Here is a 25,612-nt window from a genome sequence, read left to right as displayed (position 1 = left end):
CGGGCGGACATTGATCGGACATTCCGACAACAAAATCCATGGATTTTTTCTGACGGATGTTGGCTCAAACTTCTTTTGCATACACATGGTCGCACAAAGTTGTTGGAATTTCCGAACGCCAAGAACGCGGTGACGTTCACCACGTACAACGAGACTATAAAAGGGCAGTTCAGTACCAAGCGCAGCACCCTTTGGGCTCCTTTTGCTAATCTCGTGTTAGTAAAAGTTTGGTGAGAGACGATTCATGCTTTTTCAGACTCGTGGTTTTCAGATCGTATTTCTACTGTTCAGTTTGTGTTTGTGGGTTTGTATCTGGTCTTCAGTGCGTGCAGCGAGTTCCCATTGACTTGTCATTGTGTTCTTGTTCGTTCGTTACTGATTTTCAGGTCACTCCCCACAGGCCTTGCTGTTCTTCAGTGCGTTCTGTTACCTCGTTCTGAGCAGCCGACCGTGTTCTAGCCATGTTGCGTATACGTATGCATCGTAGAGTTTGTGCTGTGCGGGGGTTTGGTGTTGGGGTTCTTACTTTGACACAAGTCCAGTCCATGAACAGGGTGGGGAGGAGTTCATGGACGAAGAATTGGTTGCTCCAGCATGACCAGTTCTGTCACATGCCTTTGCTCCGTGAGATCTGTGAGAATAATCCTGATGATTTCAGGAACTTTCTCAGGATGACAGACCCCGTATTTCACTGTTTGTTGGCTTTGCTGACCCCCTATCAGGCAGGATATCTGCATGAGGCAAACCATCACTCTGGAGCAGAGGCTAGTTGCCATCCTGAGGTACTTAGCGATGGGGAGAAGCCTGCAGGACCTCATGTTCTCGACAGGCATCTCCCCCCAGGCTCTGGGGATCATTATCCCGGAGATCTGTTCTGGCATCATACAGGTCCTGCAGAAGGACTATAATAAGGTAAGATTTTTATCCTTTAACATCACATTTTATTGTATAGAATGTTTGATAATTTAATGTATTTCTTTCCTCATTCCCTAATTACCATGATTGTAATATGCTGTGAATGTCCCCTTTGTCCTCATGCATGCTGGATTTTTATGTATTTTTTTGTCCTTCATACATATTTGCCTTCACTTACCTCCCCAGCATGCTCTCCTGGGCCTATATTCACCTGATGTGGTCACTTAACAATGTATTTTGTCAGCTCCATTGTAGTGATTTACCCCAAACACCCCCTAAAATGTTGAAAATTGTGATGAGTGGAGTGCTTTAAATTCTGGCAGAGTGCCAAAGGTTTTTTTGGGGGTCCCAAAATCATTTGGAACCCTCCCTCCCCCCAACTGCTAACTCAGCTGATACCAATCCTCTATCTGCTGACTTTGCCAAACCCATACACACTATACCCACCTCTTTTGTCGTCAGATTTATGGATGAATTCCCCAAAGCATGTAGTGCAAGGGCCTGCCTGAATACTTTCAAATGGTATTGTTGAAAGTTTTTGGATCTTATTCTTATCTTGATAGGTAATAGCAGAATGTAAAAATGTGCTAAAATGTGTACAGTATTTATCTCTTTGTATTATGGCACTTCTTACCTGTCCAGTGGGCTTCCAATAGTGTAAAGTAAGGAGGGGCTGGCCAAAGTAATACACATTATTTAGGCATTCAGCTCTCAATGAAGTGGAGAGGGTTAACTGTCCAAAACATCTCCCCCCCATATTTTTTTTTAAATGGCCCATGAGGGGGGGGGGATCTGATAGGTGGGGCTTATACATTTGTCTTTAAATAATCCCTAAAAAAAATGTTATACTGATGTTGGCCAAGAATGTGTGTGTCTAATCTGCTTTCCATGTTTATGTTCAAAATTATTTTTTTTTCTTGTTTGACTCCACAGTTTCCTTCCAACCCACAGGAATGGCAGACTGTGGCCTCCCACTTTGCCCAGCGGTGGGACATTCCTAACTGTGGAGGGGCAATTGATGGGAAACACGTCCACATCGTCCCACCACCCAACTCGGGGTCATACTATTACAACTACAAGGGGTTCAATAGTATTGTGATGTTGGCGGTGGTGTCGGCTACTTACGAGTTCCTGTATGTGGACGTGGGGAAGAATAGCCGGATGTCAGATGGTGGAGTCATAGCTCACAAGGAGGTCTACAGGCATCTCCAGAATGGCAGCTTGGGCTTGCCACCTCCAGAAGACAATGCGGAAGGACTCCCATTCATCTTCGTTGTGGATGAAGCGTTTGCGCTGGGGTACCATCTTATGCGGCCATTCCCTATGAGGACCCTCAACCCGGACCAGAGGCTTTTTAATTACCAGCTGGCCAGAGCCAGAAGAGTGGTGGTGAACACGTTTGGAATAATGGCCAGCCGGTTCCACCTATTTCTTACACCCATACACATGGCGGAGTATAAACTCAATCACATCATCCTGGCTTGCTGTGTTCTCCACAACTTTTTAAGGAGAAATTCTGTGAACTATGCTGGCTCACTTGGGCCTGAAGCCGGAATTAATCTCAATGAACCAACCCTGATGGCGCTTGAAGCTGGCCGTCCTGGCTTGCCCCCCCTGAGTGCCCGTGAGGTCCGTATAAGATACATGGAATACTTTGCGGGTAGGGGGGCCATCGATATGCCAGACAATGTCTGAGACATTTTTTAAATAAAAACATCTTTTAAAATGAACAAATATTTGCTTAAATTTACTGCTTGTCTTTCTTTTAGCTGACCATGACAGAAATTTGGGGAGTCCTGAAAATGGCGTGATTGTGTAAAATGAAAAAGTATTGTTGGGTGTTATTTACTAAAGGCAAAGACACTTTGCACTACAAGTGCACTTGAGACTGCACTGAAACTGCACTTGTAATGCAAAGTGGATTTGCCCTTAGGAAATAACCCCCATTGTCACTGAAAATACCAATTTTACCACAAAAAAGTTTATGAGCATTGAAAGAAGAAGCCACACATTGTTGATTATCAATCTTTTTAATCAAAGCACACCCACATGTGCATTTATAAAAGGTTTTTAAAACAAACCAACATGTTTGTTGTATAACACATTTTTTGGTCACATTAATAAAAGTAGAAATGTCCTTTTAAGGTAAAACAGGCATGTTTCAAACCAACAATACACAAATCTGGAACTTACAAAGTTCAACTTTTGTAGAAAGTGAAGGCAATATCAGACATGATTATTTATAAACTGTGTTTAATATTGCGTTCAGCAGATGGGGTGAAGTCACTCCTGGAAAAGCCAAATTTTGAAGATGCACACAAATTGCCGAATGTCAACATGTGCTAGCTGCCATCATGGGGGATCAATGGATGTGTTTTGTGGGTTCAACCCCTTCCTCTCAGTTACTTTATTATTGAGGAAGGGGTTGCACCCCCAAAACGCATACATTGATCTCCCATGATGATAGAAAGCACATGTTGACACACTGTGTGCATCTTCAAAATTTGGCTTTTCCAGAATATAATTTAAAATGTGTAAAAAATTTTCAGGAAAAAAAGGCAACAATATTAGGGATTTTGAGGAGTTTTAAACTCTCCCTAAAACATCAATGATGTTCTGCATTTTGTTTTGCACATCATTGATGTTTTGCTTGATGTTTTCCAAGTCCCTATTACACCCCATGATTTCCCCAATCAGGATCTGGGCACTTTCACTGGTGAAATGACCTTCATCCACAACATCACGATCACCTAAAAATATATAAACAAAAAAACACCATGTATTAGAAATATGCCGGCATCCATGTCTAACCTGAGCCTGTGGTCACAGACACTCACCTGTTGTGGTGACAATTTCCACCATGTCTCCCTCCTCCTCCTGTTGGCTTTGGGGGATTTCCACTTCTTCATGAGGTGGGGGGTCTGTTGTCTCCTCTGATGAGTGGTGTCATCTGAGTCTTTTCTCTCCTATGTTAAAAAAATAGGTATACTTAGCACACAGATATTTGATGGCAGAAATAGGAATATGAAACATCGCGTGGAAGTGGGGTACAATTGTCTGTTTTGGCAGAGTTGCAAGATTAAGAAATATTGTTTTCCTTTGTCAAGCTTGAATACTTACCTGTTTTGTACAAGCTTCACAGATGGAGTCACCCCTATAGTATACACTGGAGCACCTGTGTGGGGCCCCCTAATAAAAAGGGTGTTCTTGTGTCCCACACTAGTGCTCCAGCATCCAGATGTGTAAACAGCTGCTGAGTGTCCTCTCCTTACACTAATCTAGTTTGCATTTCATTCTAGTTACAAATCCATCTAGACAACAAAATTATTTTATGAGAAGTAGGCCAGAAAAAATGTATTGAAATGCATCTGGCCAAAACATGGTGTTTTATTGGCCAAACAAACAATGTTTCCTACGAATGAATGATGTGCCCATGAACATGAAAGTTGCCATTTTAAACTGTACAACAGTAAAGAAAAGCACATGGAGCAGCACGAACGTTATAAAAATAAAGAATAGGAACACAGGACAACTACTTACTTTTTTGCAGCACTCTCCTGATCCTTCTATACTGATCGTGCTCCCTTAATTTGAGGTCCGACCACCGCTTCCTCAGTTGATCCTTGGATTGCCATACCCCAAAATTTTGGTGCGGACTCTTCATAACTTTTTGCTATGATCTTGGCCTTTCTGACATTGGGGTTGGGGTAAGGTCCATACTTCCCGTCATAGTCGTGCCTCTTCATTATGTCGACCATCTCCACCATCTCCACAAAGGACATATTTGAGGCCTTAAATCGTCTCCTCCGGGATCCTGACATTTCTGGCTCCGGGCTTTCCTCCTCCTCTTTGTTGTACTTAGCACGCACCTGCTCTGTCTCCGCCATGTGCTCTTCCCCCACCGCGCTAAATGAGAAGGGGCAGGGAATAGACTAGAAAGAACGTCAGGGGTGGGTGGAGTTTCACGCATGCGCAGTGTATATAAAGCGTAACACGCATGTGTAGCACGTACGATCTGTGAGTGGAGGAAGGAGTATCGGAGGCACCGATCGTGATAACGAAGGTAACATTTAAACTTGGCCCTATACTGCTTCTAGATTGAAGCCTATATTGTAACAAGATTAGGTGACTTTAGCCTGACATTAGGGTTTGTCTTGTGTATTGCAGATAAAATGGATGGCTTCAATGACCACAATTTCCTCCCCCTGTTCATAGACAAATACAGGGAGCTGCTCTGTCTGTGGCAGATTAAACACCCGCAGTATAATCATAAACAAAAGAGGCAGGCAGCCCTGGAGAAACTGCTGGAGTTGGTGAAGCCGGTGGTCCCCACAGCAACCATCCCCTATTTAAAAGCCAAAATTGGTGGCCTGAGGAGCACATATCTTAGGGAGCGCAAGAAGGTCCAGGATTCCCAGAGATCCGGAGCTGCAGCAGATGACATTTATGTCCCCAGGTTGTGGTACTATGAGAGACTGTGATTTCTGTCAGACCAGACTGAAGTCAGGGAATCCCTCTCAACCCTTCCGTCCACTCTTCTTTCCACCCTATCTTCCACCCCAGCTGAGGTTTCCGATGTCCAACCTGGGACTTCCAGCCAGGAAGAAGTGGAGGAGCCCAGCTGGAGCCAGGTATAGCATTCTTCTACAGATTTCTGGTCAATAAATAAATTATGTGTACTAGATGTTATTATTGATCACTAATTGCTGATTTAATAAAGTGTTTGACATATCAATAGACAATAGTGGGCAAAAATAATTAGGACAAGAAGGAAAAATGCTGGGCTCAGAATGATAATCTGTTATATTTGTTAACATTCAATTTGCAACAGTCATGAGCTGAAAATTGTGTGTGATTGATGAAGAAAAAAATAAAACTATGTCCCTTTTTCATACACAGGAAGACCTCAGCCAGGAGGAGGCTGTGGAATGTGGCACACAGGAGGAGGCTGTGGAATGTGGCAGCCAGGAGGAGGGGGGGTTAGTGGCAGCCAGGAGGAGGCAGGGCTAAGTGGCAGCCAGGAGAAGGCTGGGCCCAGTAGAAGCCTGACAGAATCTCAGGTCCCTCCCCTCCGCCTTCCAAACAAAAGGCCCAGGAAGGGGAGTAACGTGCAGGATTCAGGAGGCTCAGGCTGATTCAGGAGGCTTCTTTATCCCTCAGAGCCTTCCCCACTTGTGAAGAGGCCTTTGCCTGCATGGCTGCCACAAAACTGCAGGGCATGCAGGAGGGCCAATGCCTCATGTGTGAGGAACTCATTTATCAAACCTTAAATAAGGGGTTGAGGGGCGAAATCACACCCAATACCCACCTGAGTGAGTTGCATCATCCTCCTCCTTCTGCCACAACTCCACCACCACAGACACAGTGTGGATGGAAGTGTGGAAGGAAGACCAGAGAGTGATGGCCTGGGTTCAGTCTGGTCTGACAAAAGATGCAGGCTCTTCTATGACCACAGCCTGGGGACACAGATGTCATCTGCTGCTGTTCATGATTCTCTTGGACTTCTGGACCAGACTGAACTCCCTTATATATGGACTCCTCAGGCCACCAGTTTTGCAAGAAAATAATTGATGTGTGCCCTGGGGGCCAAAGGCTTCACCAATTTCTGCTGTTTCTCCAGCGTTGCCTCCCTCTTTCTTTGGTTATGAGCCCTTAATACATTTTTGGTTTGTTTTATTATACTCGCCTATGTGTGTTTTCCTTCTAAAAGGACAGTTTGTGAGGAGGCAGGTACATTTTAAAAATACAATGTGAAATTAACAAGAGACACCAACACCAAGCAACCTCCTTGAGATTAAATAATACAAGATAATAATGGTGTTGTGGTAACTTGACACACAAAACACACACAAAACTATTCTGGAGTAAACGAAACTAAAAAAAATAAGAATAAAACACAAGATCAGGATTTTAAAAAATACCTAAAAAACAAATTAAAGCTAAAAACATCCCAAAAATATTATTTTTTCCGCAGATGTGACAAATAAAAATATTATATTGAGGAAATCACGATAAATAATAAAGAAAGAAATTTGTGAGAAGTCTGTGTGAATATGAGCAGCAAAACTACTTCATTCTTCTAGCATTATAAAGAAGAAGAGAGTGCACTGCATTAAACAATTTAAAACATTGCAGCGTGACGAAAGTGCTATATCCATTCCGAATGCTAATTTTACCAGACCGAGCAGTTCCGTCTCGGGAATTTATTCTGAGCATGCGTGGCACTTTGTGTGTCAGAATTGTCCACACACGGTCGGAATTGACGTGATTGGATTTTGTTGTCGGAAAATTTTATAGCCTGCTCTCAAACTTTGTGGGTTGGAAATTCTGATGGAAAAAGTCCGATGGAGCTCACACACGGTCGGAATTTCTGACAACAAGCTCCGATCACACATTTTCCATCGGAAAATCCGACCGTGTATACGGGGCATAGATGTTTTATGCAGAATTAAGTTACAAAAATAAATATTAACAACAACGTTATCGGTGCCCATAAGAGCAGCCTCACCTGAGCTCATCAATGCAGCCTGTCAGAAACAATGAATCAGACTGAGACAGAAGTACAGTTACATCACACTTGTTTAATAATTATAATAAAAAGAGTAAATGTAGTAAAAACAATTTCAGGAACCAGAACGGATAGTCAGACAAGCCAAAACATCAGGGAGCATAGTAGAACAGCAAGCAGGATCTGGAGCCAGAAGGAATGTCAGCCAAGCAAGTCTTTAACAGTAACACAGGAGAGCGTCTCTAGAGATGTGACCAAGGCAAAGGCAAAGATCATCTGGGCTGGACGGCTTAAGTCGTCAGGACTGAGGAGCAGGATATCATCAACAGGTGAGTCACTGTGGAGAGAAAGGAGCTGGCAATTAGCCGACAGCTGAGCGGCCAGCTTTGAGAAGGAAGGGCTGAACCCAGCCCTGACACAGCCTCACCTGTGCCCTACAATGCAGCCTAATGCCCCGTACACACGGTCGGACATTGATCGGACATTCGGACAACAAAATCCTAGGATTTTTTCCAACGGATGTTGGCTCAAACTTGTCTTGCATACACACGGTCACAGAAAGTTGTCGGAAAATCCGATCATTCTGAACGCGGTGACGTAAAACACGTACGTCGGGACTATAAACGGGGCAGTAGCCAATAGCTTTCCTCTCTTTATTTATTCTGAGCATGCGTGGCACTTTGGAAAAACTGTCGGAAAATTTTATAGCCTGCTCTCAAACTTTGTGTGTCGGAAAATCCGATGGAAAATGTGTAATGGAGCCTACACACGGTCGGAATTTCCGACAACAAGGTCCTATCACACATTTTCTTTCGGAAAATCCGATCGTGTGTACGGGGCATAACTGTGTCCATCAATGCCGCTTCATCTGTGCCCAACAATGTAGCCTACCTGTGCCCAACAAAGCAGCCTACCTGTGTCCATCAATGCAGCCTACCTGTGTCCATCAATGCAGCCTACCTGTGCCCAACAATGCAGCCTACTTGTGTCCAACAATGCAGCCTACCTGTGTACATCAATGCAGCCTACCTGTGTCCATCAATGCAGCCTAACTGTGCCCAACAATGCAGCCTACCCATGCCCAACAATGCAGCCTGCCTGTGCCCAACAATGCAGCCTATAGGGATGAGCCGAACACCCCCCCGGTTCGGTTCGCACCAGAACCTGCGAACGGACCGAAAATTCGCACGAACGTTAGAACCCCATTGATGTCTATGGGACTCGAACGTTCAAAATCAAAAGTGCTCATTTTAAAGGCTAATTTGCATGGTATTGTCCTAAAAAGGGTTTGGGGACCCGGGTTCTACCCCAGGGGACTTGTATCGATGCAAAAAAAACTTTTAAAAACGGCCGTTTTTTCGAGAGCAGTGATTTTAATGATGCTTAAAGTAAAAAAAAAAAAAGTGAAATATTCCTTTAAATATCGTACCTGGGGTGTGTCTATAGTATGCCTGTAAAGTGGCTCGTGTTTCCCGTGTTTAGAACAGTCCCTGCACAAAATGTAATTTTTAAAGGAAAAAATCTCATTTGAAACTGCTTGCGGATTTAATATAATGTCGGGTCCTGGCAATATGGATGAAAATCAGTGAGACAAACGGCATGGGTATCCCCCAGACCATTACCAGGCCCTTTGGGTCTTGTATGGGTATTAAGGGGAACCCCGCACCCAAATTAAAATAAGGAAAGGTGTGGGGCCACCAGGCCCTATATACTCTGAACAGCAGTATACAGGCGGTGCAAACAAGACAGGGACTGTAGGTTTGTTGTTAAGTAGAATCTGTTTGTAATTTTTAACGGGTACATTTTTAACGTGTTTAGCTCCAGCCAAAAAATCTTTTTTAAGCTTTTTGGAAAACATAGGGAAGGGTTATCACCCCTGTGACATTTGTTTTGCTGTCTTTCCTCCTCTTCAGAAGATTTCACCTCACTTTTTGTCCCAATGACAAATGTTTTTTGAAAATTTGGGGTTTTTTGTGGAACAAGGATTGGAAAGCATCAGTGGAAAGGAGAAATGTTTTTCCCATATTAACTCTTACAGGAGAGAATTTCCCTTCCTAGGGGTAGATTTCATCTCACTTCCTGTTGTCTCCTTCCGTTTGCAAGTAAGAGTCGTTTGTAAGCTAGATGTTTGAAAGTAGGGGCCGGCCCTATATACTCAGCAGAAATTTGGGCCTTAGGTGTTGTTGTGGCCACAAGACTGTAAGCCCTCACAGGGCCCTGCTGTGAAATATTAGATCAAGAATTGTAATTACATGCCCCTGTTGAACAAGGGCAGAAAAATTGGGCCTTTGGTGGTGGTGCCACAACACAGTAAGTCCTCACTCGCTCTTGGTGGGTGCAGAAATGGGCCCTGCTGTGAAATATTAGATCAAGAATTGTAATGACATGCCCCTGTTGAACAGGGGCTGAAAAATTAGGCCTTAGGCACTGGTGCTGGTGCCACAACACTGCAACCCCTCACAGATACTCTAGTTGGAATGCAGAAATGAGCCCTGCTGCAAAGTATTGCATCAAAAATTGTAATTACAGGACCCTGTTAAACAGGGGCTGAAAAATTGGGCCTTAGGCACTGGTGCCACAACACTGCAACCTCTCACAGATACTCTAGTTGGAACGCAGAAATGAGCCCTGCTGCAAAGTATTGCATCAAAAATTGTAATTACATGCCCCTGTTAAACAGGGGCTGAAAAATTGGGCCTTAGGCACTGGTGCTGGTGCCACAACACTGCAACCTCTCACAGATACTCTAGTTGGAACGCAGAAATGAGCCCTGCTGCAAAGTATTGCATCAAAACTTGTAATTACAGGACCCTGTTAAACAGGGGCTGAAAAATTGGGCCTTAGGCACTGGTGCTGGTGCCACAACACTGCAACCCCTCACAGATACTCTAGTTGTAATGCAGAAACGAGCCCTGCTGCAAAGTATTGCATCAAAAATTGTAATTACACGCCCCTGTTAAACAGGGGCTGAAAAATTGGGCCTTAGGCACTGGTGGTGGCGCCCAGAACCAAAAATGTTCTTACAAGCTATCAGCGTGATGATTGAGGAGGAAGAGGATAATTACTCAGGGATAGTCACTCAGCATCAGCAAAGGCAGTCTTTGAAGGGATCTGAGATTTCAAAAAAAATTATTCGGTTACATCAGCATCAGGTGCTTGGTAGCTGGTGGTGATCCAAGACTGATTCATTTTTATGAAGGTCAGTCGATCGACCGAGTCGGTGGACAGAGGCACCCTGTGATCGGTTACAAAGCCTCCAGCAGCACTGAATGTGCGTTCCGAAAGAACGCTGAATGCAGGACAGGCCAGTAGCTCAATTGCATACTGTGCAAGCTCTGGCCAGTGATCCATCCTCAAGACCCAGTAACCCAGAGGATTTTCGGTGGGAAAGGTGTCCAAGTCAGATCTTGCCCCTAGGTATTCCTGCACCATGTAAAACAGACGCTGGCGATGGTTGCTGGAACCGATCATACCTTGGGGCTGCGGACCAAAAAATTGTCTGAACGCATCGGTCAGACGGCCACCTTCTCCACCGCTCCTTCTTTGACTGACCGAAGCCTCAGCAACACGTTGTCCAGAAACAGGAGTTTGTAACCTCCCAGTCTCTGGGAACGCGTTGCACAGACCTTTCTGCAAGGCCTCCCGAAGATGTTTCATCCTCTGCTCCCTCTGCGATGGCAAGATAAGGTCCTCAACCTTACCCTTGTAACGTGGATCAAGGAGGGTTGCCAGCCAGTATTGGTCCTTCTCCTTGATAACACGAATACGAGGATCCTTACGCAGGCTTTGCAGGATCAGGGAGGCCATGCAGCGTAGGTTTGCTGAGTCATTCGGTCCGGAGTCCTCTGGGTCACTAAGGACGACATGGTCCGCAGCCACCTCCTCCCAGCCACATACAAGTCCATGTGTTTCATGAGACTGATCCCTTAAAGACTGCTGCTGATGCTGAGTGCCAGGCTCCACCTCCATACTGACACAATCTTCCTCCTCCTCCTCCTCTTCCTGTGTGATCGGCGGGCACGCAGGAACACTGTCTGGATAAAGGGGGCCTTGAGAGCTAAGGAAGTCCTCCTCTTCCTGCCTCTGTTCTGCCTCAAGTGCCCTGTCCATTATTCCACGCAGCGTGTGCTCCAACAGGTGGACAAGGGGGACAGTGTCACTGATGCATGCACTGTCACTGCTCACCATCCTCGTGGCCTCCTCAAATGGTGACAGGACAGTGCATGCATCCCTGATCATGGCCCACTGGCGTGGGGAAAAAAAACAAGCTCCCCTGACCCTGTCCTGGTGCCATAGTCGCACAGGTACTCATTGATGGCCCTCTGCTGCATGTGCAGCTGCTGCAGCATGGCCAACGTTGAGTTCCACGTGGTGGGCATGTCACAGATTAGGCGGTTCTTGGACAGGTTAAACTCCTTTTGGAGGTCCGTCAGCCGAGCACTGTCATTATATGACCGGCGGAAATGCACACAGACTTTCCTGGCCTGCCTCAGGACATCCTGTAAGCCCGGGTACCTGCCCAAGAACCACTGTACCACCAAGTTAAGGACGTGAGCCAAACAGGGCACATGGGTCATTTGTCCCTGTCAGAGGGCAGAGAGGAGGTTGGTGCTATTGTCACAAACCACCATTCCTGCCTTAGGTTGGCGTGGCGTCAACCACCTCTGAACCTGCCCCTGCAGAGCTGACAGAACCTCTGCCCCAGTGTGGCTCCTGTCCCCCAAGCACACCAGCTCAAGCACCGCATGGCATCTTTTGGCCTGCGTACTTGCGTAGCCCCTTGAACGCCTACGGAGCACCGCTGGTTCCGAGGACAAAGCACAGGAAGAGGGCATGGAGGAAGAAGAAGAGGAGGGGGTGGAGGAGAGAGGTGTGTCACAATCATTAGCATTTTGGAGGCGTGGTGGCGGAACAACCTCCAACACTACTGCACCTTGTCCTGCATCCTTCCCAGCTGCCAGCAGAGTCACCCAATGCGCCGTGAAACTTAGGTAACGTCCCTGTCCATGCCTGCTGGACCATGAGTCAGCGGTAATATGCACCTTACCGCTGACCGCCCTGTCCACCTATGGCATGGACATTGCCTTTCACATGCCGGTAGAGAGCCGGAATCGCCTTCCATGAGAAAAAGTGGCGTTTGGGTACCTGCCACTGAGGAACCGCACATTCCACAAACTCACGGAAGGGGGCAGAGTCTACCAACTGAAAAGGCAGCAGTTGAAGTGCTAGCAATTTTGCCAAGCTAGCATTTAACCGCTGGGCATGTGGATGGCTAGGAGCAAACTTCTTTCGGTGGTGCAGCAGCTGGGGCAGGGAAATTTGCCTGGTACAATCTGACGTCGGTGTACCAAAAGCAGATTGCCCACAAGTACTTGGCTGTGGCACACCTAATTCTACACCTTCATTCCTCTCAGTGCAGGTCTCAGAGAGGACTGAAGGTATAGTGGGGTTGGAGATCTCAGCTGATGAGGAGCAAGGAGAGATCCTCTTTGTTCTTTGGTGTGGATCTTTCAGATACGCTTGCCGACGAACTGCATGGCAGGTCAACATATGTCTGGTCAAGCATGTGGTACCCAAGCGGGAGATGTTTTGGCCACGCGAGATACGCTTGAGACATATGTTGCAAATAGCAGCGGTGCGATCTGATGCACTCGTCTCAAAAAAGGCCCACACCAAAGAACTTTTTGAATAACGCACAGAGACTGCAGCGCCCTGCACATGTGGAGCTTTGGGGTGTGATGCAGTCAAGGTGCTGCCCTTAGGCTGGCCCCTGGAGGGCATCCTGCCTCATTGGTGATGTGCCGCCTCCTCCTCCTCCTCTCTCCTATCAGGCACCCACGTTGAGTCAGTGACCTCATCATCCCCTCCCTCCTCATCACTGGAGCAAACCTGGCAGTATGCTGCAGCAGGGGGAGCATGACTGCCAGATTTCTGTCCTTCTTGGGCACCCCCTCTGTCCGTGCTCATGTTACTGCCTTCATCGAGCTCAGTATCATCATCAGAGCCTTCCAAACGCTGGGCATCCTCCTGGAGCATGTACCCAACACTGTGGTCAAACAGTTTGAGGGACTCCTCAGGAGGACATGGTAGGGCTAGGGAAGGAGTCACTGATGAGATTGAGCCAAGGGAAGAGGCTGCTGCTTTGCCAGACAAAGTACCCTGGGCATGGGTGAGAGAGGATGAGGAGGATGAGGACGGCTTGGTCATCCACTCGACCAAGTCTTCCGCATGTTGCGGCTCAACACGGCCAGCTGCCGAAAAAAGGCCAAGCGTGTCCCACGGCCACGTGCTGATGAGGATGCACTGTCTCCACGACCAGCACTAGACACAGAGCCTGCTTGCCCTCTCTTATTGGCTTGTGACTGTCTGCCTCTCCTTCTTGGCCTTCCAGACATACTAATGGCCTGTAGCTGCACTAAGCTGGGATATATATATATATATATATATATATATATATATATATATACTGATACTGCAGCTAGCAAAATCAACTGCCTGCCTGTAGTATGAGAACACCACCAACCTTCTACAGGTAGCTTTAGCTGAACACTGTGCAGAGCTCGCAAAAAAATAACTTGTAGCTTTTTTAGCTGCCTGCGGTAGTGATAGGATCAGGAAAACACCACCAACCTTCTACAGGTAGCTTTAGCTGAACATATGTGCAGAGCTCGCAAAAAAATAATTTGTAGGTTTAGCTGGACACTGTGAGGAGGACGCACCACACTAACTTGTAGTTTTAGCTAAACACTGTGAGCAGGACGCACAGCACTAACTTGTAGGTTTAGCTGTACACTGTGAGCAGGACGCACCACACTAACTTGTAGGTTTAGCTGAACACTGTGAGGTGGACGCACCACACTAACTTGTAGGTTTAGCTGAACACTGTGAGCAGGACGCACTGCACTAACTGTAAATAGTCTAGCTGCCTGACTGTGGTACTAATAGGATCAAAAGAACACCAGCAATTTTCTTCAGGTAGCTTTAAATACTGTAACAAGACAAGCCTGCCTGTCAGTAAGAAGATAACAGGAACGGATTTAGCTGAACACTGTGAGCAGGACGCATTGCACTAACTTGTAGCTTTAGATGAACACTGTGCAGAGGTCTCACTACACTAACTTGTAAGTTTAGCTGAACACTGTGAGCAGGACGCACCACACTAACTTGTAGGTTTAGCTGAACACTGTGAGGTGGACGCACCACACTAACTTGTAGGTTTAGCTGAACACTGTGAGCAGGACGCACTGCACTAACTTGTAGTTTTAGCTGAACACTCTGAGCAGGACGCACCACACTAACTTCTAGGTTTAGCTGAACACTGTGAGCAGGACGCACCCCACTAACTTGTAGGTTTAGCTGAACACTGTGAGGTGGACATACCCCACTAACTTGTAGTTTTAGCTGAACACTGTGAGCAGGACGCACTGCACTAACTGTAAATAGTCTAGCTGCCTGACTGTGGTACTAATAGGATCAAAAGAACACCAGCAATTTTCTTCAGGTAGCTGTAAATACTGTAACAAGACAAGCCTGCCTGTCAGTAAGAAGATAACAGGAACGGATCTAGCTGAACACTCTGAGCAGGATGCACTGCACTAATTTGTAGCTTTAGATGAACACTGTGCAGAGGTCTCACTACACTAACTTGTAGGTTTAGCTGAACACTGTGAGCAGGACGCACAGCACTAACTTGTAGTTTTAGCTGAACACTGTGAGCAGGACGCACCGCACTAACTTCTAGGTTTAGCTGAACACTGTGAGGTGGACGTACCTCACTAACTTGTAGTTTTAGCTGAACACTGTGAACAGGAAGCACTGCACTAACTGTAAATAGTCTAGCTGCCTGACTGTGGTACTAATAGGATCAAAAGAACACCAGCAATTTTCTTCAGGTAGCTGTAAATACTGTAACAAGACAAGCCTGCCTGTCAGTAAGAAGATAACAGGAACGGATCTAGCTAAACTGAATACAGTGTATATATATATATATGCAACACCTGGGATGCATATATATACACAATACACTGTACGTGCAGCTAACTGACTGACTGTTCTGCCTAATCTATCTAACTCAAATCAAATGACACTGTCTCTCTATCTATGAACGCCGGAACACACACTACACAGGGCCGCCGTGCAGGCGGCCTTATATAGTGTGGGGCGTGTGCTAAATCCCCTGAGCCAAGGAGGCTTTGGCCAATTACGGCTCTCTGTTCAGACGGCGCTGTGATTGGCCAAGCATGCGGGTCATAGTTCATGCTTGGCCAATCATCAGCCAGCAATGCACTGCGACGCCGCAGTGAATTATGGGCCGTGACGCGCCACACGAATTTGGCGCGAACGGCCCATATCGTTCGCAATTCGGCGAACGGGCGAACACACGAAGCTCATCCCTAGCAGCCTACCTGTGTCTAGGGATGGGCCAAACACCCCCCCCGTTCGGTTTGCACCAGAACATGCGAACAGGCAAAAAATTTGTTCGAACACCGAACACCATTAAAGTCTATGTGACATGAACATGAAAAATCAAAAGTGCTAATTTTAAAGGCTTATATGCATGGTATTGTCTTAAAAAGTGTTTGGGGACCTGGGTTCTCCCCAGGGGACATGTATCAATGCAAACAAATTTTTTAAAAACATCCGTTTTTTTGGGAGCAGTGATTTTAATAATGCTTAAAGTGAAACACTAAAAGTGTAATATTCCTTAAAATTTTGTACCTGGGGGGTGTCTATAGTATGCCTGTAAAGTGGCGCATGTTTCCCGTGTTTAGAACAGTCTGACAGCAAAATGACATTTCTAAAGGAAAAAAGTAATTTAAAACTACTCGCGGCTATAATGAATTGTCGGTCCAGCAATACACATAAAAGTTCATTGATAAAAACGACATGGGATTCCCCCACAGGGGAACCAAAATTTAAAAAAAAATGCGTGGGTCCCCCCAAATTCCATACCAGGCCCTTCAGGTCTGGTATGGATATTAAGGGGAACCCCGCACCAAAATTTAAAAAAAAAATGGCGTGGGGGTCCCCCTCAAAATACATACCAGACCCTTCAGATCTGGGCTTCGTCACAACCCAGGGGAGGCCAACCCTCAAGAGCACAAAGAGGTCACCCTGGTGGTAATTTCAGGAGGGATTTTCACAAGAGGGGGTATGGTGGTCCCCTATGGAGGGGGGGACCTGCGCATTCCAGAGGGAGAGGTTTACACTCTCAAGACAATGGCGGGGGAGTGGAAACCTTGGTACATCACAGGAACCCCCAGACCATATGTGGTCGAACCAGGTACAGCAAATGGAGAGGCTGCAGAGAAGGTAAAAGGAAAAAGAAAAAGAGAGACCTAACACAGGGCATCTTCAATTTAGGTGATGCCACTTTTACACCAGATGAGTTAAAAGTTTTAGCCTTAGGCCTCAAATTTGCCCCAGATAAGGATCCTAATAAGTTTGACACTTTTATAGATCTTCAGAAATTTTTGAGAAAAGTTAATATTAAAAAACATTTTATAGTAAAGTAGCACCCAAAATAGGACAGGAACCGCCTCATTATAGTCACACTGAGTTGAGGAATAACCTAGAAATTCTAACAGTCATTTTTTAGAGGTGTTCAAATCCTTGGTCCAGCAGGACTTAGAAGGATTGTCAATCAAACCTAGTAGGCGCAAAACAGACATTGAAAGGGGCCTAAAATCCCTAGAAGAAAACAAACAGATTGTCATCCGTAGTGCGGATAAAGGGGAGGGCTTGTTATTCTTAATAAATCTGACTATTTAACGGAACTTAACAGACTTGTCTATGATGCTGAAACATATGAAAAACTGAGAGGTAACCCTACCAACAAATTCAAAGCTAAGCTGAGACGTCTGGTTAAAGATGCCCAAGATGATAGATATCTGGTACCGGATGCCCCTCGGGTGCCAGTTATCTACCAATTACCTAAAATCCACAAGAATCCAGCTAAACCTCCTGGCAGGCCTATAGTGAGTGGGGTGGACTCTTTGTTTGCCAGAATTGGTGAATACATTGATTGTTTTCTACAGCCATTGGCACAAAGTTGTCCATCCTATCTCAGAGATAGCAGGCATCTCATGGAATTATTACAGCAGGTAGAAGTTGGTGATGGTCATATACTAGCTAGTATTGACATCAATTTCCTGTATACCAACATCCAGCAAAGGCATGCAGTAGAAGCTGTGGTTTGGGCCTTAAACAATACCAAAATGAAAAATAAACAAAAGCATTTTCTTGTCCATGACCTAGATTTAGCCATGAGCCACAACTTCTTCTGGCATGATAACCAATTCTTTAGACAGAAGAAGGGTGTGGCAATGGGGGCTATATATGCCCCCTCAGTGGCAAATTTATTTATGAATTTCTGGGAGAAGCATGCCATTTTTAGTGTGAACATTCCTCAGCTTAAGTTTTACAAGCGCTATAAAGACGATATCATCATTATTTGGGCAGGATCAAAAGAGTCTTTTTCTCAGTTTTTGTCGAAAATTGGTGAAAATAGGTATGGGATATCATTCTTGGCAACTTCTGACATTCATTGCATCAATTTTCTTGATTTGGTTATTTTTAAGGATAACCATACACTGTTCACTAAAACCTATTATAAGGAAGTGGACAGAAATGGTTACATCCCCCTTGGGAGCTGCCATCACCCTCATTGGCTTAGTTCCATTCCTAAATAACAATTTCTAAGAGTCAGACGCAATTGCGCAAGAATCGAGGATTTTGATCTACAAGCGCAAGTTCTGTATGAGAGGTTCTTGGAAAAAGGTTACACCCCATGTGAGTTAAACAAAACCTTGTCCTTGGTAAGGGGTATGAATAGGGACGATTTGTTTAAAAAGAAGGAAGTTGCCAAAAGAGATTTTGGCATTGTTTTTATGTCAGGTTTTACCCGCCAATATAAACAAGTGGAACATATTGTTCGTAAGCATTGGCATCTTCTATTGAAAGATGACGATTTAGCCAGTGTTTTACCCAGTAGACCACAGTTCATTTACATCAAGTCTTCTACGCTACCACTTAAGCTGGCACCCAATGTTGTTGACACCCCGAAAAAGCTATGCACTTTTTTGGATCAGGTGGGTTTTTTCAGTTGTGGGAGATGTGTTATATGTAGGACATCTAAACACAGAGTGAGGAAAACAACTGAGTTTACAGCACACTCCACTGGTCAATCCTATAAAATTAAAATATGTATTACATGTGGCACCACCCACATTACCTACCTATTGTTCTGCCCATGTGGGTTACAACACGTAGGTAGGACCACCAGAGCACTGGAAATGAGATTACACAAGCATGTTAATAGGATTAAAAAAGGTTACAAACACCACAGTTTATCCAATCATGTCAGACTAGTTCACGGTAGGGACCCCAGTAGTCTCACCTTCTGTGGTATTGACAGAGTTGAGGGGCATTGGAGAGGAGGTAACCTCAAGTGAGCTATTTCTCGTAATGAGACCCAGTGGATCCATCGTTTAAAAAGGATGAGCCCCCGAGAGTTAAACATTGAATTGGATCTGAACTGTTTCCTGTCGATTTTTAGAAAAATATAGTACTTTTTATCCATTGTATTTTTCTTTTTTCTTTCCATTTTATTTATTTATTTATTTATGTTTTTATTTTTTTTATTATTTTTTTTCTATTTTTCTCTTTTTTTTCTTTATTTGTATTTTTAGTTTTATTTTTTTATTTATTTTTATTCTTATTTTTATTTTCATTTTTATTTTTATTTCATTTTTATTTTCAATATTAGTTTTTCCTTTTATATTTCATTTTTCGGCTTGTATGTATATTTATTTCATTTTGCATGTAAATGTATTCCCAGTGAGCTCCATGGTTTAGCTAGAACTGACGTCTTTAGTCCTTGGAATCGTTTTTGCAGATTGCTATTTGCACTTTTTTGGTCTCTCCCAGCGGCTGTGCTCTGCCTGTGGGAGTGACCTTTTTTCATTTCATCATCAGCATGGTTACCATGTGGATGGTGATTAGTCCTCTGTGTGGGGGATGTTTCCTCCTTTCCTCTATTTAAGACGGTCGAGTGGGCCGGGAATTAGGTCTTTGATAATGCCCTGTAGGTTGGTGGAATATGTTGACGTATTTCCGGTGGCACTGACGTAATTTCCTGCTCCTTGGAACGCACTTCCTGGTTTCTGGAACACACGCCGTGAGCAGCGTCTGGATCCATCTCTACTCCCTTTACATGCCTGTTTTTATCAACTATTTTGTAGGTACCCATTTGTATATGGAATGAACCCCTTTTCAAACAGTTCTTTAAACTATTAGTTCCATTTTTTCCTTTTTTGGTGCCTGGTGATTCTGCTGAGAAATTCCAACAAGAGATCCTTTGATCTGATGTGCACAACACCACTCCTGAGCTTCTCTGGATACCATCACATAAGACTGAAGTGACCCCCAGACTGCAAAGCTGGGGGTCATCGCCATTTGGTGAGGGGTGGCGTTTCTGCACCTGAAAAGTCCTGGAGTGTCTGTGGTCCATTGCACTTCAAAAGTTTTTTTTTTTTTTCCATTGCGGCAAGGCAACCCACGCTCGCCAGCCCTCATTTTCCACTCACAAAATGTGAGTAGGTGAGTGGAAAATTTGAGGGCTGTTCTAGGTGCTACTGAACCTTAAGCCACCCATGCACAATTCCTTTTTTTTGTTCAACCAGCAGGTTGAAAAAAAAAAAAAGAACCAATTCCCCCATTCACACATTCGATGTGGATGGGGGAACTATTCACGCAGAGCTATTGCATTGTGACAGTGGGAAAACATCCCCGTTGTCAGACTACAATGATCAGTGTTGTCAGCTATAGCTGGTGGCACTGATTATTTGGCAAAAGCTCGATAGGCTGGTTGTAAGCAAGTCAATCAATAGATCAACTTGTGTAAAACCAGCCTGCCCAAACATAAATCCCTGCTGAAGTGGCCACATTTCTATTTATTTTTGACTGGCTTTACAGTGGATGTGTAATGTGAAGATATCTGTAAGCAATAGGTAATACCAGATGACTACTTTTGTGGCATGTTTTGCCTTTATCAGACACCTTTCAAAGAAGCTTTATATGTGTAGCTCTCTGCCCTAGTTAGCCTAATTTAGTTTCTGACTCTACTGTACTCAGTGGGGTAGTGATCTGTTTTTTTTTGGTCTGGTCAGGGTTCCCTAAGGTTGGTAGTAAAGTGTAGGAGGGTCAATCAGTCATGAAGATGTATAAGCCCTCAGCCAATACCTAGGAAGGGGCACCCGTTGGGTGTCTGAGGAAGATGATAAATGTTTGGGAGGCCTTTGTAGTTTGGGCTAAAGACCTAGAGAAGATATGCTAAAAGGATTTTTGCTGGAGGGCATCATCTTGAGGTCTGGCCTGGGGAAAGAGCTTTGTCTCCCTCACTGAAGGGTGTCACTTGGAATGTGCGTGGCAGACAGATGTCCTGTGACATTGTGAGTAAGAACTTTCAGATGTGTACATACTGTATGTATTATATTGTATATGTATTTAACTGTTTGCAGGAGAATGACATACCTAAATACACAAAAACATATGTACCTAAACACATTCTGCAAGACCACCAATCCTCCTGCCATTATCAAGGTAGAATTTTTATTTTCTTTGTATGCGAGTTTAAAGAGATATATGCCATTGATCATCTGAACTTAAAACTAAATAGAAACAATAATGTAGACATGCACTGCTATAGAGATCATACAATAGTGAGCAGTGGGTATTTTATTACATATTAGGACAAATATAGGCTTCATCTAGAATGTCAGCCATACAAAAATACCCCTTCCAGCTAAATAAAAATAGAAGCCTTATTTCACCATTGCTCCTAAATAATGAACCATGATAAAATGATCTAAATCATAAATAGTTAAATATTCATTATGTTAGGGGTTATCAACATTTTTTATACTTTACACATGAAATAAAGGGCTGTGTTGTACTTAATGACATTCTACATAATTAATCACTTTACTGAGATATACAAATGATGAAGGTCACTTTGTGCAAATAAGATAGAATGACTTTATGGCTGTGGTTCAGAACAGTTTTTGTCTCACTTTACATGGTTTGATCTTATATTCATAGATTCCAAGATATCATCACCCATTCTGGATAGCATTTTAGCATTATTGCACACTGTAATTTAAAACTTGTAGTTAATATGCACATATAACTTTTACTGCATCTAACTGGTATAAACATGAGATTGTTGCAGTATTGCTTCTTAAAGTGGAATTCTGAGAGATTATAAAAAGATCAAATTTAATCCAGTTATGCGTGCATTTTTTTTTTATTACTGCTGTGTAACTGACTGAAATCTATAGCAACTGTGAGATCTAAGCTAATCTGATGAACTTCAGGGAGTAAGCAAGTGCCTATTTACTATTGCAGCTAATAGCAACAGTGATATCACCATCCTGGTTATGCAGTGTTGTATTTGTGCATAAATCACAAAACTGGCTGATCAGAGTTATTTTAACAAATATTTTAACAGATAAAGCATTTCAAATGTATGTACTGTATTTAAGCTATGTATTTAATTATTTAACTGGAGTTTCACATAAACGTGTTAAAGTGACCTCAAAACACCTATCAGGCCGAACATGTTCTGTAAAATTAGAATTTTAGTGCTCTGTGTTGTTACAATCTATTATTCCCCTTTTGCTTGATCACCTTTGAAATTTTAAGCTACCTCTGACACTTTTGGAAGTGCCAGAGCCCACCTTCCTGCACAATCAGTAGCTTGCTTCCACCTGCTCTAATGCCACCAGTGCTGGCTGTCAATAGCCATTAGCTCAGGCCCCAGCCCTCTTTTATGGTAGCTGCCTGTAGCCCCAGCCTTGGCAGGAAAAGCCTGCTAAATTAAAGTATGGATACAACTGAGATGAAGCGGCAAGAGGTTGCGTCCAGTTCTGCTAAGAATATCAGTTCTACTAGGGATACTACTTCTCCAGCCCAGAGCTGCTGTTCTGCACCCTGGACACAACTGCATGAACTGAAATGAGCTGTCAGCAGCCTGAACTATCATGTTAGCCCAGACAGCACCAGGACCATGTGAACGGTCAACTTCTGACAGTCTGAACCTGGATGAGTCCAAGGAAGCTGGAACTCTTCCACCTTGGGACTGCTTCCATTTTTTATCTGTGAGGACACCCACACTCACATTATAGGATTGTTTACAACGTGCAGGGCTGGCACTGAGTTAAATTGAACACAAACCCTCAGTTTTTAATGACTTTCAGCAGCTTATTGAATCACTCACTGAGTTTGCAGCTTCTTTCCTGTTTCAGGGTGGCTTTTTCTCTTGCAGCATCCTGTGGAGCCACCCTTGCATGCAGGGATGAGGGTTGTGTTTCTCTACACTGTGCGCATCAAGAGGAAAAAAAAAGCTTCACAGCCTAGGACGACAAGGCACTCTGCAGTTCTTCTCTCCTCTTTCCCCCTCTTCTCCAGACTATCAGCCTGACTGAAGGCTGCACTGTCCACTGTTAACTCTTTCCAGAGAAGAAAGAAAGCTCAGGAAAGCAGAACTGAGAGACCAGGAGCCAACAGCTTAGAAAGTTGTAAACTGCCAGTGCTGTGGTAAGAGTTTTAACAAATAGTTTACTGGAGAATGTTAATTTTATTGTGCTTAATGTGTTCATCTAAAAAATGCTGAGGGTTCAATACTTCTTTAAGTTTCTACATAGAAGAAGACGAGGAGGCAGCCCCTGAGTGACTGTAATAGTTATCCTTCCTTAGTTAGTGTCGGACTGGTTACAACTGTATGCCTATTTAGAAGAGCTTAAAAAGGAGTCCATTGAGCTAGTGAGCTAGATATGGATATTTTTACTTATTTACATTGGTCCTGCTTAAACTAATATAACTATACATATACCATACCTGTAGGATGCCCCTGGAAGCTGAAAATCACTGTAGTAGACACCACTACTACGGTGATCTCCACTAGCTTCTGGGTCCCATGCTGAGTGGCTACCCTACTGCATTGTGACCACAAGAGGTCATCCGCTTGCGATGGGTGCCATTCAACGCTTTCCATTTTCTCAGTTAATGAAAAGCATCACCTTATGGGATCAGGTAGAAAGGTGGGGCGATGACATCACAATCTCTACCCTGTCCAATTAGAGAATGCTATGCAATCTATTAATGCTGTACCTCCAATAAGCGATCCAAGGTGGGTTGTTTTTCAGAGGGTTTTCTTAGGCAGTAAGATGATATGTTGCCTCCTCCAAATAACAACCCAGTGTTCCTCAAAGCACAAGGTTGCAGGGAGGTCCCAATTACTTGCATGATCTGTGTTCGGTGACAGGATCACCTGCCAAATGTAACACGATGTGGCATGTGAGTGGCGTTATTTCTGTGTTTAAGTGAGTAGTCAGTGCATGGTAAAACTCAAGGCTTAACTGCCTGCTTTTGCCACCCTCTGGCTGCCCATGTGAGCAAGTATTTACTCTTCTGGGAAATGCCAGTACTGCCAGACTGCCATATATTGCCTCACTGTTTTGCATTCTCCTTTTGCTTTTTTTACATTTAGAGAAAAGTGTTTCCAAACAAGCTTCAAGAAACTACAATATAAATCAGTATTCATTTTTACTGGGTAGAAAAAAAAAGTGATCCTAGTCATAAATGTCAGCATCTATGTACTAAAAAAAATAGAACTATAATTTCTCTGTCAAACTAACATGTCCTCTATATATCTGGTGTGCAGCATACCCGCTCTGCATTTCAAAATATTGTGACACTAATGTGGCCAGAATCAGCACTAATTATTTAATCATTTGCTGTTAATGTTGTCCTGATGACAGTTTCATGACTCTGAGAGTGGCATCTTTGCTCCTAGGTCATGTTCTGTGTAGTAAGTTAAGTGCAGCTGGGAAGGGTGATGTAGGGTCTCAATGCTTTTAACTTCAAAATGTATTGAAAAAAAACATATGCTGCATATAATGTCTTTATTTAAAATCTAGTCATGATTTTGATGCTTTAATCAAACTGCTGTATTATAAGAATACCAAATCCATTATTAAAGTTAGAGAGCATGTCAATTTTGGGCCCACCCTTTACATCCTTAAGGTTAGGGATGGGCTGAAAACCCAACATGCAAATTCTATAAAAGTCTATGGGACACAAACATGAAAAATCAAAAGTGCTCATTTTAAATGCTTATATGCAAGTTATTGTCATAAAAAGTGTATGGGGACCCGGGTACTGCCCTAGTTTTTAAAATGTTTTTGAAACAATTGTTTTTAAAGGAGCAGTGATTTTAATGATGCTTAAAGTGAAACAATAAAAATGAAATATTACTTTAAATATCATGCCTGGGGGTCCCCTTAGTCTGCCTGTAAAGTGGCGCATCTGTGCAATGTATAGAACATGCTGCAGGAAATAATTACATTTCTAAAGGAAAAAAATGTCATTTAAACTTGCTCGCGGCTGTAATGTATTGCCGGCTCCCGGCAATATAGATGAAAAAGAAAAACATTATTGTGGGGTCCCCCCCAAAATCCATACCAAATTCTTATCCAAGCATGCAGCCTGGCAGGTCAGGAAAAGAGGGGGATGAGTGAGCACCCTCCCTCCTGAATCATACCAGGCTACATGCCCTCAACATGGGGGGGTGGGTGTTTTGTTGATGTTGATGGGGACAAGGGTCTCTTCCTGACAACCCTGAGCTGTCATTGACAGGGTCTGCGGGTGGGGTGCTTATCAGAATCTGGAAGCCCCCTTTAACAAGTGGCCCCCCAGATCCCGTCCCCCCTATGTGAACGTGTATCGGGTACATCGTACCCCTGCCCATTCACCAAAAAAGTGTCAAAAAGTAAGAAGCATAGTACACAGTTTTTGACAAGTCCTTTATTAAAAAAAAAAAAAATTTTAAATGTCCCTCGATGTAATCCCTTGTCAATCACGCCTCCCGCCAACCCGAAAAGAAGAGGAAAAGAAAAGCCCGCTGTCATCTCTTCGAAGGTCACTGGCCATCTGCCTCCTCTCTGCTTTTGATAGCTCTTTTATAGGCAAGGGGTGGCACCGCCACTTTCTGATGTCACATGACGTCAGAAGGGATGCAGTGCCACCAGGTGACATAGCCGGGTAGAGCTGTCAAAGCAGAGAAGAGGCAGATGGCCAGTGGCCTCCGAAGAGATGACAGCAGGCTTTTTTTTCCCAGTCAGTGGGTGG

This window comes from Aquarana catesbeiana, linkage group LG09 (assembly GCF_042186555.1).
Source record: "Aquarana catesbeiana isolate 2022-GZ linkage group LG09, ASM4218655v1, whole genome shotgun sequence".
NCBI classification, from domain to species: Eukaryota; Metazoa; Chordata; class Amphibia; order Anura; family Ranidae; genus Aquarana; species Aquarana catesbeiana.
Note: the sequence above shows the minus strand (reverse complement) of the source record.